The following is a 16487-nucleotide window of genomic DNA, read 5'->3' on the forward strand; positions in this document are numbered from 1 at the left end:
CGTTCGCCTTTCCAGGCCCCGGAATAAAGCTGAGCACTACTGCTGCTGAAGATTTGCTTTAGTTAAAGGAAAAGAACAAGACAGCTATTAAAACTTATGAGTGGTAGGAGGAACAGCATTGAGTCTAAGTAACCTCTTAGCAATGTCAGTAGAAGGATCTGATTGACGTTAGTGGGTGCTGAAGTGAGTCTTTAAGAGCGCTATGCATTAGGTTTGAAAGATCTAGACTTCCTGGAACCACAGGTTCGATTCCTGACAAGGTGACTGGGCTCTTCATTGCACTATGGCAGATAAATGGATTTTTCTGCATTTAGTGGTGTGTGTGTGTGTTGGGGAGGGGGGGGGAGTATTTTGGTGACACCTAAAGCAAATCACTGTTTTCTCATCAAATGGGAAACTGTTCTGTTGGTGTGATCATGGGATTATTCACGTGAAAATATATACACATTTCCCTTTCATTGACTTTGTCTGCAAACAGTGGGGTTTTGTCTAGTTAGCTGGATTCTGCTCAGGTCTACAACTGTTTTTTAGTCCAAAGAATCAGTTTAGGATCCTCTGGAAAGAAAGTTATGCTCTGTGAATTTGCTATGACTTTTGAAGCACTAGACACTGGCTATGAAGTTATCCTGTTCTCTGCTTATCCAAAACATCCCACTGTATGTGTTTATACTGCATGCAAACCTTTGGTTGGATATATTGAGAAGACAACGGGGAAAGCATGTGTGATCCCTTCCCTCTCAACATGCATATGGATTTTTGAACAGAACACCTGTAAGGTCTGGACTATCCATGGTATTCATGACTTGATTAATAATCTTTTTAAGAATAACAAAATAAATGAATAAAATCAATCAACTCAACCATTCAAATACATACACACACACACACACACACACACACACACACACACACATACCTACATACCTACATACCTACATACCTACATACCAGGCGTAGGGATGGGATTCCCATCAGCATGCAGGATGGGGAAGTTAACTCTTCCCACCCTGGCTGTGATCTCTGTGAATTTCTCCCACCTTGCATGCTAATTAGCATTGGGAAAAGAACTCTCATTGGCACCAATGAGAGCTTTTATTCTAATCTTGTTTTCTGCACATGTAGCAGTGTGTGTATGTGATTTTACAGAGGCTATGGCTGGATAGAGAAGACATACCATCCACGTCCAGCATGCTGCATCTTGATAACAATCACCCCATGCCTGGAATTCATTTGTTTATTTAAACACACACACACACACACACACACACACACACCTTGATGGTTATGCCATGTCCTAGGATAGGTTAGCTGGGTGGATTTGGTACTAATTTCCCTTATCGAACTCCAACACCATAGCCATATATTTCTCTGGGTTTCTCTGCATAATTGAGTTAATACTAAGAAAAAAACTTTTATAATTAAGTGTATAATTATGTAGCTGTTGTAATTTAGATATTATATTTTATGTGGGGGAATCATTGGGAATTTTGGTTATTATGTACCGTATTTTTCGCTCTATTGGACGCACCGGACCACAGGACGCACCTAGTTTTTAGAGGGGGAAATCAAGGAAAAAAATATTATCCCCCCCCCAGCCCCAAAGAGCAACGGACAGGCTGCATGCAGCCTGTCCACTTCTCCCAGAGCTTCTCGGGGCTGCGGGGGAAGCCCGGGTTTCCCCCCCCAGCCCCAAAGAGCAAAGAAGCCAAGACAGCGCACGGGATCCATGGCCGCGCAACCTCTCCAGCCAGGAGCTAAACCTCTCCAGTGCAGCTAAAGAAGACAAGGCAGCAAGCGCGATCCATCCCGCTCACTGCCTTGGCTTCTTCTTTAGCCTTGCACAGCATCTTTAGTCTTGCGCAATGGGATGGATTGCGCCCGCTGTCCACCGGGGCTGGACTAGATGACTCCTGGGGTTCCCTTCCAACCCTGCAATTCTATGACCTCGGAAGGTGTTTGGGGTCTCCACCACTGGAGGCTTTTAAGCAGCGGTTGGGGGACCATCTGCCTGGTGTTCTTTAGCTGTGATTCCTACATTGTGAGGGGGCTGGGCTAGATGACCCTTGGGTGGCCCTCCCAACTCTATACAGTCCTACAGTTCTGCGGCAGGAGATCCACAGCCACTTCACACAATGCCCACTCCCAATTTTCATCTGAGAGACATGTGTCTCTCAGTACCCCCCCTACCTGCCACACTTCCCCCACCCCACTTAAGCTGAGGGAATTCCTGCCCAGAGAAACTCCCAGCAATCAAGGAGGAGGAATCCGCTGCAGCCGTGAGCAGCGGAGGATCCATGGTCCCCTTCCTTCCCTCCTCCGTAGTTGCTTTGAAGGAGGAAAGTGGGAGAGGAGCTGCTTACACGAGTGTAAGCTGCTCCCCTCCCACTTTGCTGCTTCAAAGCAATCACGGAGGAGGGAATCCGCAGAAGCCTCCAGCAGGGGAGGATCCATGGTCCCCTTCCTTCCCTCCTCCGTAGTTGCTTTGAAGGAGGAAAGTGGGAGAGGAGCTGCTTACACGAGTGTAAGCTGCTCCCCTCCCACTTTGCTGCTTCAAAGCAATCACGGAGGAGGGAATCCGCTGAAGCCTCCAGCAGGGGAGGATCCATGGTCCCCTTCCTTCCCTCCTCCGTGGTTGCTTTGAAGCAGGAAAGTGGGAGAGGAGCTGCTTACACGAGTGTAAGCTGCTCCCCTCCCACTTTGCTGCTTCAAAGGGAGCCCGGGAGGAGGGAATCTGCTGCAGCCTCGAGCAGCGAAGAGGATCCTCTTTCCCTCCTCCGTGGTTGCTTTGAAGCAGGAAAGTGGGAGAGGAGCTGCTTACACGAGTGTAAGCTGCTCCCCTCCCACATTGCCGCTTCAAAGGGAGCCCGGGAGGAGGGAATCTGCTGCAGCTTCCCCCAACTCCCGCAGAAGCCGTGCGCTCTTTAAAGGGGCTGCGCGGCTTCTCCTGGCTTTTCTGGGAGGTGGGGGGATTCCCCCACCTCGTAGAAAAGCCCGCAGGAGCCGCGCAGCCTTTAAAGAGGGTGCCGCTCTTGGGGGCTTTTCCCCCAGGAGGGAGAAGGGACTGCTGCAGCCAGTCACTCCCTTCTCCCTCCTAGAGAAAAGCCCGCAAGAGCGCACGAAGCTTGTGTGCGGCTCTTGAGGGCTTTTCCCGCCTGCCTCCCCCCTGCATTCGCTCCATAGGACGCACACACATTTTCCCTTGCTTTTTAGGAGGGAAAAAGTGCGTCCTATGGTGCGAAAAATACGGTATATATGTTAAGTTTCAATAAAGATCTTTGGAAAAAAATACTAAGAAAAAAACTTAGTTCATTTTGAACATTTTAGTCATATGATATATGTGATGATAGATTCATAAAGGTGCTTCTGCTTTATCTCCAGGGGGAGGGGTTGCTTAAGATCAATGTTGTATACGCCCATTTCTCAGAAGAAGAAGCCAAAGAGTGGTTTAATTTAGGTTACACCAGCACCCTGCAATGATATCACATCATGGAATTTGGGTGGGACTTGCTGCTACTGCGTCAAATAGGCTATATTGCATTACACACACACACAGTTTCAGCAGCACACTCCACATTATGACATTACCAAAACATGCAACGTTGTGTGTTTGTGTGAGTGAGTGGGGATTTCCAGAGCTGATATGGTGGTTCTGCTCCTACCATCAGTTCCTTTGGGGTTTTTGACTTGACCCTATGACTTCTGTGCTAGGGGATGCTGCAGGACTCCAGTGTATTTTCCTCTGCTTTTTAAAGATCTATATAATTTTTCTGGGCACGGCAATCTGAGCATTTGGAGTGAGGTGCCACCACCATACACAATTTAGAAACCTATGAGATTTAAAAGAAGGCAAAAACAATTCATCCCAAGTTGTGCTGCTATGAAATGCCTCGTCCAGTTTTGACCCCTCATTCACATGTGAGGAAAACTGGGAATTATTTATAGGGACTTCTGGGGAAAGCAACAACAGTGTGGTCTCAAGTGAAACCGGTGGCAATGGTAAAGCCTGGTAAGCAAAAGTGGTGGTTTGGGGATACCCTTTGGGGGTACTTCCCTCCACAATATTGAGACAAGTTGCAGCCCAGCCATAAAAAAACAGCAGCAAGCCATTAAACGCAGCAACAAATATGAATCAACTTCATATTCCAACAACCTACAGGCTATTATACCCTTGGCCACACACCCAAAGGACAGCAGGAAGGGAGGAAAATGTATACCCCCCTCCTCAGAAGTGCATTCATGTAATGGGTCAGGGTGATGTGGTGCAACACTCCATCCCAAACATATGCAATCACAGGGTACCCCATTAGAGGGATCTAGTGGGAAGATTCTGTCCAGAAGCCAAGCATGGGGCAGATGGGCCATAGAGCTTCCAGCGGCAGCCTTGGAGGACCACCTAGGTAGACCCTTGTCTTCAGAAGGTCCTCCAGTTCCAGGTTTGACGATGCTCAAGTGTGTGTGGAGGGGGCAAGAATGCCAAAAGCCTAAAGTTGTGGCCAATTTTAAATCTCAGCATGTTATCCTTCACAGTTGTTTATACCCATCATAGTCCAGGCCTTTGTTCCCTGGGGGCGGGGGTCACTGCAATTGGGTCTGCAATCTTGAGTAAACTTCTTTAAAGCATTGTACAAAAAGACTGGTTATAAAAGAAGAAAATTCCTGTTAGGACTTTTACCAGACTATTCCTGGTTGTTCTAATTCTTCACGTTTGTGCAACATCATGGGTGTGGGCTTATGGGCTTTGGGCTAAGGCAGTAGAGCCAACATAAACTATTGCTTTGGAAATTTCGATCCCGAATTAAGCAACAGGGACGCAGATCTAACTCATAAACTCAAAGGAGGTCTCCTTACCCTGAACACAGGCACTGTCTTTTCCAAAGACTTGCAGACTTCTTCTACCGCTGTATCCTGGATGATGGCCTTAGTCATTTCCCTGGCTCACAGCAGAGCAGCAATGTTTCTCTACAATTCAGATTTAGATAGTGTTTTAACTGTACCTTGAGCTTTACAATGCTAACCTTCGCCTCCAAAGAATCATGTGGAGAAGGTCAATAACAGTAGTATTCTGGAGACTTGGAGACAGTATGGGTTGCACAGGGTGGCATGAGGCATCTATAGCTGAGATGAGTGCTGGTTCTGGGGTGTGGGTGTGTGTGTGTGTGTGTGTGTGTGTGTGTGTGTAGAAAGACAGAGAGACAGACAGACAGGGAGGTAAATATAGCAGAAGAGCACTATTACTGACAATGCCTCTGGGAAGTCTTTGTGGTCTTCTCAGAGGCATCTGCTTGGCCTTTGAAGGAAACAGGTTTCTGGACTAAATGAACATTTAGTCTCTAGACCAAGAGTAGCCAATGTGGTGGCTTCCAGATTCTGACAAATTACAACTCCAAATGCCCCAGCCAACAAGGCCAATGGTCAGGAACGAAGGGATTAGTAGTTGAAAAGCATGTGGTGGACAGCATCATGTTGGCTGCCCCGGTCCAGTCCAGCAAGGATGCTCTTCTAAGCACTTCCCTCTGTTGAGCAACAGCCAAAGGGAGGAATCTCCAGGAACCTTACTGGTTGCTATCTCTGAGAAGCACAGGTGGCAATGTGGGCAGCAGGCTGGTAGCATAGTTGGCTATGCTATGGTCCATGTCTTGCAGTGAAGGCTACGCATTGTTCAGTGGTGGCTGCTGTCTGCCTCATGAATGTGCCACATCCTCAGGAGGAATTCTGCAGTCAACTTCATTTTCCTGAAATAGGCAGGTACATTCCCAGAGAAAATACATATCACCTTGGATTTCATTCTTTCTCATTAGTGTTGTCTTACTTCAGTTATAGTTTATTTTTTTTAAAAAAATATACTGCTGAATATTATAAAAAGTCTCTTAAGTCATTTACATTAAAAACCAATGGTCGATCAAAGTGACTAAGGATGTGATATATGTAAAACAAATTGTCATTATTAAGTAAAATAAAAATATTTTTTAAAAAATACATTAAAAAACCAGTGGTTTGTTTCCACTGCCAGTCTCACTCTGAGAAGGCCCATTGAAAATAATTAATGTGACTAACTTAGGGTCATCAATTTCAGTGGGTCTACTCTGAGTAAAACTTAGCTGGATATGACCTGAACAACAAAAAAGACAATAAAACTTCCAAAAACCAAGTGAAAACTGAAATGAAGACAAAATGCAACTGTATATTACAAATAAATCTAAGCAGTACATGCACAAGAAAGTTAAAAATAAAAATAAAGAGTCAGAGTCCAGGAAAGTTATAAGTATGGGCACTCGCCAAGAAAAATATAAGACAAATTTCTGAATGTTTTCACACTTGCATATTGAGAAATAGCCCTAATAAGCTGTATACATGCAGGCTCTTTATACATGCAGCACTTTATACATTCAGTGAATGTGGTTGAAGGCAAGAGCTATAGTCACCAGCTCTGAACCCTTGGATGCAGCAAAGTTCACACACACATACCCACACAATCTCTTTACTGCACCAGATAATTATGGAACCTATCACAGAATGCAGATATTTAATTGCATTGTTGCACAGGGTCCAGTTTGCATGAGACCTATGTAGCAAATTAGATAACCCAGCCCTAACAGTGTAATATGTATATGGTACACAAATGATCATGTTGATACCTTTTTTTGTTTAAAGCATTTGGTTGTGAAAATATTGATTAAAAATATTTGTAAGAGCAACATCGAGGTTTCCCTGCCCCACCCCTTCTCTTTCAAGTTCAGTGAGTAACTGTTTGGATTACAGGTTAAAGCCCCACATGATCCGGTGAAATACTTTCTATTGTATTTAGCTTCTTACTGACATCTATGGATTATTCGGCTTTTGAAAGTCTCTTTCCTGAACTTTTGTTTTTGTTTCTCACCTGGAACAGAAAGGTGAAGAGGAACAGCTTTGCCCACAATCAGAAGACAGCTTTTTCTTTCTTCACTGTGTGCGCGCACTTTGCCTCATGACTGTCGGTGGAAAGATTTCAGATTTCTTGCTCAGCTGTTAGTCACTATGCTTTTAGGAGGAGGTGCAGTAGATGGGTCAGAACCAGGGAGGAGCTTCCTTGCAGAGACAAGGTCATGGCTAGGTAGGTCAGTGGGGGTGGGGTTGTACTTTGGTCTGGAGTAGTGGGAGGGGCATGGCTGGAGTTTCTGTGTGGGGGAAATACTACTCAGTAGAGATCTGCACCAGATTTGGCTGAGGCCCAAGCCAAATTGGGTCTATTCAGAGTGACTTGGGTGTCAGATGTGTCAGGTCCAGACAGTCGTGGATCACTACAGATCAGATTGGTTGACCTTGCGTGATCAGTGGCTGTCAAAGGGCAGGGCATCTAGCAAATAGGAGAGGCGGTCACGGCAGGAAAATGCAATGGAGAAGCAAAACCTATCTTTGATCACTGGCTGCGTCTTCTGGGAGAAGGCAGGCTCAATATTCTCCTTCCTTCCTGATGCTTCCCTCCACTGGGATCACAACCTCCACTCAATAGCTGTTTATCAGTCTGGCAGGGTGTAGGTCCTGTGGGGTGGGTTTCTTTTCTTTTTTTTAAGAATATTTTTTATTAACCGACCAATCACATTAAATCAAACCAAATTACATAAATTCCAAATTACACAGTCGAATTTTAAATTTTTGTTGGGGGTACCCATATTTCAAGTTCCGAAGGGGATCCAATCAACTTCTTGCTTCTTACAGCTGTATGATTAATTAGGGTTTTAAAGCTGTCCTTAAACATTAGCCTTCCAGGACTGGATCCAGGGTGGGTGGGTGGTGGTCTCCAGGTTGATCCAAGGTGGGTCAACATGATGCCCCCTGGTGCTGCACGGGGAGGAGATTTTGCATAGCCCCACTACTCAAGCAATTTGGCAGGTGGATTTTCCCCCCAAATTGCTATTCAATTGAAGCGCTTGAATTTGGTTTTAAACAATCTAAAATCTCAGCGCTTTTTACTGGGCATTGCATTTGCATTATTGAATCATTGCTACTGTACCACTCATTCCTTTTCAAGGGATTTGTTTTCCATATCATGTCTGGTCCAAATTATCATAATCCACTTCCTATTTTTCTAACTTATTAAATTATCGTTATCTATTTTTCTACATTCCTATCTAGCTTTGTTCCTAACACGGAAACCAATTTCCCTCCGACATTTCACCTAACTAGGAAGTTACTTGAAAAGTTCTGATGATCAAATCCCAAAGCAACAGTAGCATAAAACCTTTATTAGGACCAACTAAAAAAGTCACCAAGGTGTTCTGCCTCTAGCAGTAATTGGAACATATGGGTCCCTTGTAAGACACGGAACGGTAGTAAGAAAAAATGAGGTGATCCTTATGTTAGCAAAACGGAATATTAATTTTTGGCAATGCATTATGTGTAAACTCAACAGAAATTGAATCAGAACATGCTAATCCTCTCCCTAGGCAAAATCTCATCCCTAGTTAGCAGAAAGTTATTTTCTTCCAGTTCTAAGATCTGTTCCTAGATTGATAAATTCACTCATATGGGTTATATCCAACGCTTGTCTGAGTAGGCCCTGTTGACACCAATGAGCCCAAGTGAGTAATGCCCATTAACTTAAGTGTGTCTACTCTGCGTAAAACTAGCATTGGCTGCAACCCTATAGTTTATATGATGATCACAAGCTAGAAAGCAGTAACAGTATGGTCTGAGAAACTGAATAGTGACATATCTAATCTATGTACACTGATAAAAGATGGTGGTTATAATGATAATACCATCAAGATAACACACCAATTTCAGCTAGTTAGGACAGCACTGTGTTGGGCTGAAATTTCCACCTAGGATGAACTTGGGTCAACTGGTCCCAGGTTGCTTCCAGGAAGATTTGTCATCAGGTTTAAATCCATCTTTGCCCACATACATCCCAATTCTCCATTCATGGCTGTCCCATCTTATTCTAAGTAATCTCTTTAAACAAGAATGAAAGCTCTGATCCTCTGAGCCCCTTCCATGGGTGAAACTTGTAGCATCAGGCCCTAGACTGGTTTATTTCTGACAGCTATTAATCTTGTTGACACATCATGGCTGACACCAGACATGAGAGTATTTTATTCATCGGCTGGTGAGAAAGTTCTGTCTTTGTGTGTGGGATATGCATGCACACCTCTTAACTGTTTAGCCTGGGCTCAGAATTCATCTCCTCATTAACCAGATATAATTACACCTGACAAACGTACTGAATGCACCAAAGCATGAAAGTAAAAGACAGAAGGATTAAATTGATACAAGTCTGTCACCCTGGCAAATAGAGCCCCAGAAAGCTTAAGAAGGAGCAGGATGAATAATTGTTTAAGGATCATCGGCATGATTACAGGGTGTGATCTCACACACTGCACCTGAAGAGTCAGATAATTATGGAAATTACAAAAGAAAATCAATTGGAGTGCCAAGATATGGGGAAAGTTTTGTATTGGTGCACAGTGCCTGAATTGCTATCTAACAGAGCCACTTTATGTTATTTTAAAGGGTGGGATTTTCGATGCATCACAGGGCAGAATAAAATAACTTTCTTTTTTAAAATAATAAATAAATAAATAAATGAGTTTTTAATACTATACAAAACAGCAAGAGATAACTTTCATACAATATAAACTGTAGACATTTAAGTGAAGATGAAAAGTCAATGTGAAATTGGCATATTTAAATATGAAACAATGTCAAAGGTAGTTCACTGCCATTTTACTTCACAAGAATTGGGTGCCCTTAAATCTATTGAAATAAATGGGCTTAAGGACTCCTAACTCTGTACCAGATCATAGAATCATAGTCTTGTAGAGCTGGAAGGGACCACAAGGGTCATCTAATCCAACCCCCCTTTTTACATTTATACCCCACTTTTTTTCAAGAGTCTCAAGGTTGCGTACGTAATTTCCTCCCCATACCCCGTTTTTACCCTGACAACAACCCTTTTGTTTGCTAATATTTTTGCCTGGTCTCTCCATCTAAGACTGGCACTCTAACCCAGGCATAGGCAAACTCCGCCCTCCAGTTGTTTTCAGACTACAATTCCCATCATCCCTGACCATTGGTCCTGTTAGCTAGGGTTGATGGGAGTTGTAGTCTCAAAACATCTGGAGGGCCAAGTTTGCTTATGCCTGTTCTAACCATTACACCACACTGTGGTAGGCCTATCAGAACAAATGAACTGGCAGATAAAGCAGCATGGAGGCAAGGGCTGCAGAGTGGTTTTCAAAAAACAAGGTAATGTAAAATCAGGATAAACAGAAACATGAAAATAATCAACATAAGTTAAATAATTAACAATGTCATAAAAATGATTTGACACATCGGTCTGTATAGGCTTGACAAAAAGGTGGGTTTTTTAAATCTGGCATCAAAATGAACATAAGATTGTGATGAAACTCACTTCAGCAGGAAGGTCGCTCCAGAGACATGGAGACACCATCAAAAATGCTTTCTATGAGTCCCAGAGCAATGCCCTTCATTTACCACAAGGGCAGGTTGGTACAGGAAAAGGCTTTCTCTCAGATATTTGGGCTCCAGGGCATTCAGGGTTTTAAATGTCAACATAGACACATTGAAGTGATCCCAGAAGATACGTGGCGATCATACTGCTGAGGCAATCAGCTGTTTGAGAATAAAAGTTACATGGCAGCTTCACTATGTTATGGTAAATGTCTGACATTTGGCAAATGCTGACAATCAGTAATCCACAGACCTGTTTCAGAGAAGTCTGGGTTGCCAGAAAATTCAAATATTTTTGGTAAATCCTCAAGAACTAGTGCTAACTGTCAACATTCATTGTAATTTTGGAACTGACTAGCATTATAACATGGAGCTCAGAGCTGAATTTTTAACCAGATTAAGAAAACTGTGAGTTAATTCAGACTGCCAAAAATGCCAGTCCCTTGCCAACTCCCTTCTCCCTCATTCATATCATTTAACTTAACTCTGTGTTCTGTGTTCTGATGTCCTGACATTCTTCATTTTGCTAGAACACTGCTGCTGTCAATGGTGCAGAAATGTGGAGAAGTATAACATTAGGACATTACAGAAGGTGAAGGAGGATGAGAAATGTGCCTACTATTATCCATTTAATTTGACTTTGAGAAGCAATGATATGACCCAGGCTACCCATCTTGATACCTAAGCCGGGACTAGAACCTATAATTTCCACTTTGAAGCTTGACATACTAGTCACTCTGCTCCATGGGCTCCCATTGCAACATCTAAATCTGAATTTGCCCACTAACTACTCAAATATATTTTGGGCTAATTCAGCTTTCCTTAGACCACGGGTATCCATTGTGGTGCTCTCCAAATGTTGTGGGACTACAACTCCCATCAGCCCCAGCAACCTTAACAAATGGGCCAGGATTATGGGATTTGTAGTCCAAAAACATCTGGAGAGCACCATCTTGGCTGTCTCTGTATTAGGCTAGAAAATCACACAGGGACACTCAAATACTGTCTTTTTAGATCACTTGACTGCCAACCAGCAAATATAGCCTTTGTTGTCTCTTGTTTAGGTGGTGCATTTCTTACAAAGGAAGTTGAGATGCTGACGCTTGGAACTCTGGCAAAATGTGGAACCTATTCTTGCAAGTATTGCTTCTCTAATTTCTTTTAGTTTATCTCTAAAAAACTGACGATTTATTTGGATCTTATTGAACGGGCACAGAAGGCACCAACATCCATATTTCCAATATGGAAGGGACAGTTGGAGTTTTGGAATTCTCTGAATTAAGCACTTAATATGGACACACTGCTAAGCCAACAATTATTTCTTTCGTGTATTGCCCAAATTGGATGTTCCTTATGTGCTGCCTTGACTTTTCTTTTGTCTTCAGGTTAAATAGATAGCAAAAGCCTACTGTTGTTTAAACATGGTACTTCTTTATGATTCTGAAGAGCAGAATGATGATATGTTGTATAAGCCTTTCACCTGAATGGAGGGACCTACAGCGAAAGGATGCATTTCCTATCATATAGGTCAGAGCTGCACAACTTGCCTGAAGAAGATAGGACTGCACAGTCTCCTTCAGGGGAAAAAAGTACCCCTTTGTTGTTTAGTCGTTTAGTCGTGTCCGACTCTTCGTGACCCCATGGACCAGAGCACGCCAGGCACCCCTGTCTTCCACTGCCTCCTGCAGTTTGGTTAAACTCATGCTGGTAGCTTCAAGAACACTATCCAACCATCTTGTCCTCTGTCGTCCCCTTCTCCTTGTGCCCTCCATCTTTCCCAACATCAGGGGCTTTTCCAGGGAGTCTTCTCTTCTCATGAGGTGGCCAAAGTATTGGAGCCTCACCTTCACGATCTGTCCTTCCAGTGAGCACTCAGGGCTGATTTCCCCTATGACAGCATAATAGCATTTTGTACTTAAAACTTCATTTTGTCCAACTATTAGCCTCTAGTAGGGTTCTTATCATTTTTATTCATAGATGGCTTCTTGATCTCCTGGTTCCAAAAGCCAGTTTCTTCTTTATAAGTTATCAAACTTTTTCAGTTATCAGCTGTGCACAGACTCAGTGGTGTATTGTTGGTTGCCGGTGCCCAGGGTGGGCGTGCACACATGTGCTAGGTGGAAATGAGGGCGCACCCTTGCTCTGACACTGCTAGAGGAACCCCAACCTCACCAGACAAAAGCATGGCTGCACTGAGCCACCTGTCCACCCATGGATGGGGGAGCCTAGCCAGCTGTCATGGCCCTTGGCGGGCAAAGAGGAGCCCCGGGTCAGGCTGGGCTGGGGGCACCTAGTTCGCTCCCTCTCAAAAATTGTGTGCCCAAGGTCATGGCCCCTCTGGCACCCACCTCACTACACCTCTGCACAGACTGAATGTGCATGAGATATGTTCTCTTTTATTTTGGGTGGGGAAAGGAATCAGGTGGAACCGGAGCAAATGGATGGTGGCTTCAGAATTAATGATAGGCAGAGCCAAGTAATTATGGTTTTGTTCTCATCATCCTACCTGCTGAGTTCTACAAAGGTGACAATGAGGAGGCAGCAGCAGTAGAGGCATAAGACTATTAAATCCAGAGTCTAAAATTACCTAACTGCACATGAACAAAACCATTTTTTTAAAACATGGTGATGGCAAAACCTATCTGGATTGCTTTTCCTTCTACTGGTCCATGGAAGGAAAATTTAGTGAGGCAACTCATATCACTCCAAAGGCTGTGAATATTCCCCATTTTTACCATTGGGGCAGTTTTCTTAAAAACTCATTACAGTGATACCTCGGGTTACAGGCGCTTCAGGTTACAGACGCTTCAGGTTGCAGACTCCACTAACCCAGAAATAGTACCTCAGGTTAAGAACTTTGCTTCAGGATGAGAACAGAAATTGCACGGCAGTGGGGCGGTGGCAGCAGGAGGCCCCATTAGCTGGTACCTCAGGTTAAGAACAGTTTCAGGTTAAGAACGAACCTCCAGAACAAATTAAGTTCTTAACCCGAGGTACCACTGTAAAGTGAAAATGAGGCTCTTCTCAGATCCTTTGCAAAACCCAAGTACATCAAAGGAAGGGCATAAGCATAAGTGTATTAATCACATTCATCTATCATTATAATGCAACTTATATTGCAACAAAGCAAGCTTAATGCTTCCTGGCAACATCAAAGATGTATTTCAATCTCAAACTATATCAATGCAAAACCAGTTGGGGGGAAAGAAGCAAAATGGTATGACTAATATTATCTGTGCTGCTGCACATAAGCACCCACACTAGCACAATTTCATCATAAAATAAACCATTCGTATTTCTCGTAAAACTATATATAGACAAAGTAATACAACTAAGAAACTGTGTCAGAGGGTGTGCCAAAGGCTCTTCAGAAAAAGTGGGCATTAAGGGGGGATTTGGTAGACTAGGAAAAGAGGTGGCACCATGAAGGTGCTCTTGAAATCACTTCCAAGCATAAGAAGCAATAAGGGTGGAAAGGGAGAGACCTTTGGGCATACAGTTTGAGAGTGTAGGAGTTGGAGGAGTGAAGATCACAGAGTTGTGAATGAATAAGCAGATAAAGCCATGGATGGCACTGGGCCCAGGAGTGAACTGGGTGGGTGCTGGATTAATGATTTATGGAGGCACATTGTGTAAGAACATAAGAACAGTCCTACTGGATTAGGCCATTCTCATCATCAGAGACCTATGGGAAGCCTGCAAGCAGGACATGAGTGCCATAGTGCTCTCCCCACTTGTGATTCTATGAGAAGGTGCAGATGATCCAATGTGGACTGAAAGAATGGATAAAAGGAGTTGCAAGACTGCAAAGGCTGACTCTACTCCCACTGGTGATTCAAACGGTGGTCATCACCTGCCATCTCTGGTATAGGCTCAGAAAGCGCAAGCGGAACAGGAAACTGGAACATATTCATGTACCTGGGACTGATTTTAAAAGGAAATCTAAGAGAACCAAACTTTATATCATAGAAGCTCAGTGTTGAACAGATTGGCAAGCCAGCTCTAGTTCCACATTTGCAACATGAGAATAAGGAATGTATGCATAGTTTTACTTTCTTTGTTAGTTGCAACATTAAAGTTGCTATGAGCAAGAAAGCTTGGGCACCCCGAGCATACCACTGGACCAGGCCCATGACATGCAAGATTGGTGTTACCCAACCTTATCCATAATTCTCTAGATTTTCCTCCTCTCCATACCAAGGTAGGAATTCTCAAGCACTATCAGTGGACTGTGCATTTCAGAGGAATAGCTATTAGGACTGTCACTTGTAAATCTGATCAAAGTAAAAGAGAGTTGATTTCTTTTCAGGCACAGGGAAGGAATATATCCCTGAGGTAACTCCAATATTTCAACTGATAGGGCAAATTTGTCTTAGTGTTTTTAACTAAAGTCACTTTGTCTCCAGTTCCCAGAATGCTTGTGTATTTGACGTATCAGGACATTCTTAGCTTTTTCCCAGTTGGTTTTTCCAATGTCAGATCAATGGACTGAGAGTTTTTGATGTAAAAGAGAATTGATTTATGATTTTCAAAAGGCTGCACAGGTTCAGCTGTTTATTGTGACTGTATCCTAAACAATTTAAAGATACTACCAAGAGAGTGATTCTCTGCCTGCTTACAGTGAAGCCATCCCAGTTAATTTAATGAGTTGACACCAGAAGTAGTTCACTGGGTAGGATGTATTTGCTATGCTAGCTTCATGGCAGCTGGGTCCCTGTTACTGACCAGAAGTGAGATGAGGAGGGGTGAGGTTGCAGGGAAGATGTCACAGTGTGAACTGGTAGAAGCACCAGATTGGCTCTGCCATTGTGTTTGAACCATGCCAACAACCCTACCACCTCACTCTTCTCCCTCCCAGCAAGCAAGAGAAAGCTAGTATGGTGGTTCTGCCACACCCAGGGAGCTACTTCTGGTTGACGCTACTGTACCTGGATAGTGAATAAACACTAGGAGTATGCTGGGGATTCTGTCATCCCATGTAAGACATGTAGTAAAATAAAGGTAAAGGTACCCCTAACCATTAGGTCCAGTCATGACCGACTCTGGGGTTGCAGCGCTCATCTTGCTCTATAGGCCGAGGGAGCCAGTGTTTGACTGCAGACAGCTTCTGGGTCATGTGGCCAGCATGACTAAGCCGCTTCTGGTGAACCAGAGCAGCACACAGAAACACCATTTACCTTCCCGCCGGAGGTACCCATTTATCTACTTGCACTTGACATGCTTTCGAACTGCAAGGTTGGCAGGAGCAGGGACCAAGCAATGGGAGCTCACCCCGTCGCGGGGATTCGAACTGCTGACCTTCTGATCAGCAAGTCCTAGGCTCTGTGGTTTAACCCACAGCGCCACCTGCGTCCCTTCAAGACATGTAGTAGGCCTACATTTATTATATATTAACTTCTTATTTTAAAAAAAGTCCAATTGACATATTTTCTTAGAAGAAAATTTATCAAACCTATTTTCTGAAGCTCAATTATTTGGCTTTCGAAAAAGAAAATTAGATATTGGTCTTGTCAGTGGTCTTGTTATTCTCCCCATTTGAAGAATGCCCTCCCTAGTGAAACTTATCTCTTCTTTCTCATTAACATTCAGTAGAAATGGGGTGGGGGGAGAATCCAGTTCACCCAGGCATTTGATGGTAGAAAGGTGAAGGTGTATGACTGGTTTTAAATGAATTTGGATGTTCTTTGGGATGAATGGTGGGATAGAAAATTCAAAGATGTTGAGGATAATAACAGTAATAATGTATAAAATATCATCTCCATCATCTTAAGGTAAAAGCTCTGCTGCCTATGCTTTTTGGATTGCCCCTTTGCCACATTCCTGTACTGCAACAGAATACCCTACTTTTTTTAAAAAAGAAATAATGATCATGTTGGGGTCAACAAAGGCCCATTGGCCCAAGGCAAGAGTCGGGAGCAGGGGAAACTGCAGAGCTGGTGGGTGGAGCACAGAGGAAGAAGCAGAAAAGGAAGAAGAGGAAGCAGGTCAGACAAGTAAAGGGCCAGGTGCTTTCCCATCCTCTCCTGCACTACTGTCTC

General features: G+C 43.6%; 1 long non-coding RNA gene across 1 annotated transcript; it reads right to left on the bottom strand.

Moving 5' to 3' along the window:
• Nucleotides 1-3288: 3288 nt before the first annotated feature.
• Nucleotides 3289-6999, bottom strand: LOC308587595. The gene is made up of 2 exons (XR_014008484.1): nt 6878-6999; nt 3289-5732 (listed from the first exon to the last, which is right to left on the bottom strand). It is a non-coding gene; the product is annotated as an uncharacterized lncRNA (long non-coding RNA).
• Between the last annotated feature and the right edge of the window lie 9488 nt (nt 7000-16487).

This window comes from Podarcis bocagei (genome assembly GCF_964188305.1).
Source record: "Podarcis bocagei genome assembly, chromosome: 5".
In the NCBI taxonomy this organism is placed as follows: Eukaryota; Metazoa; Chordata; class Lepidosauria; order Squamata; family Lacertidae; genus Podarcis; species Podarcis bocagei.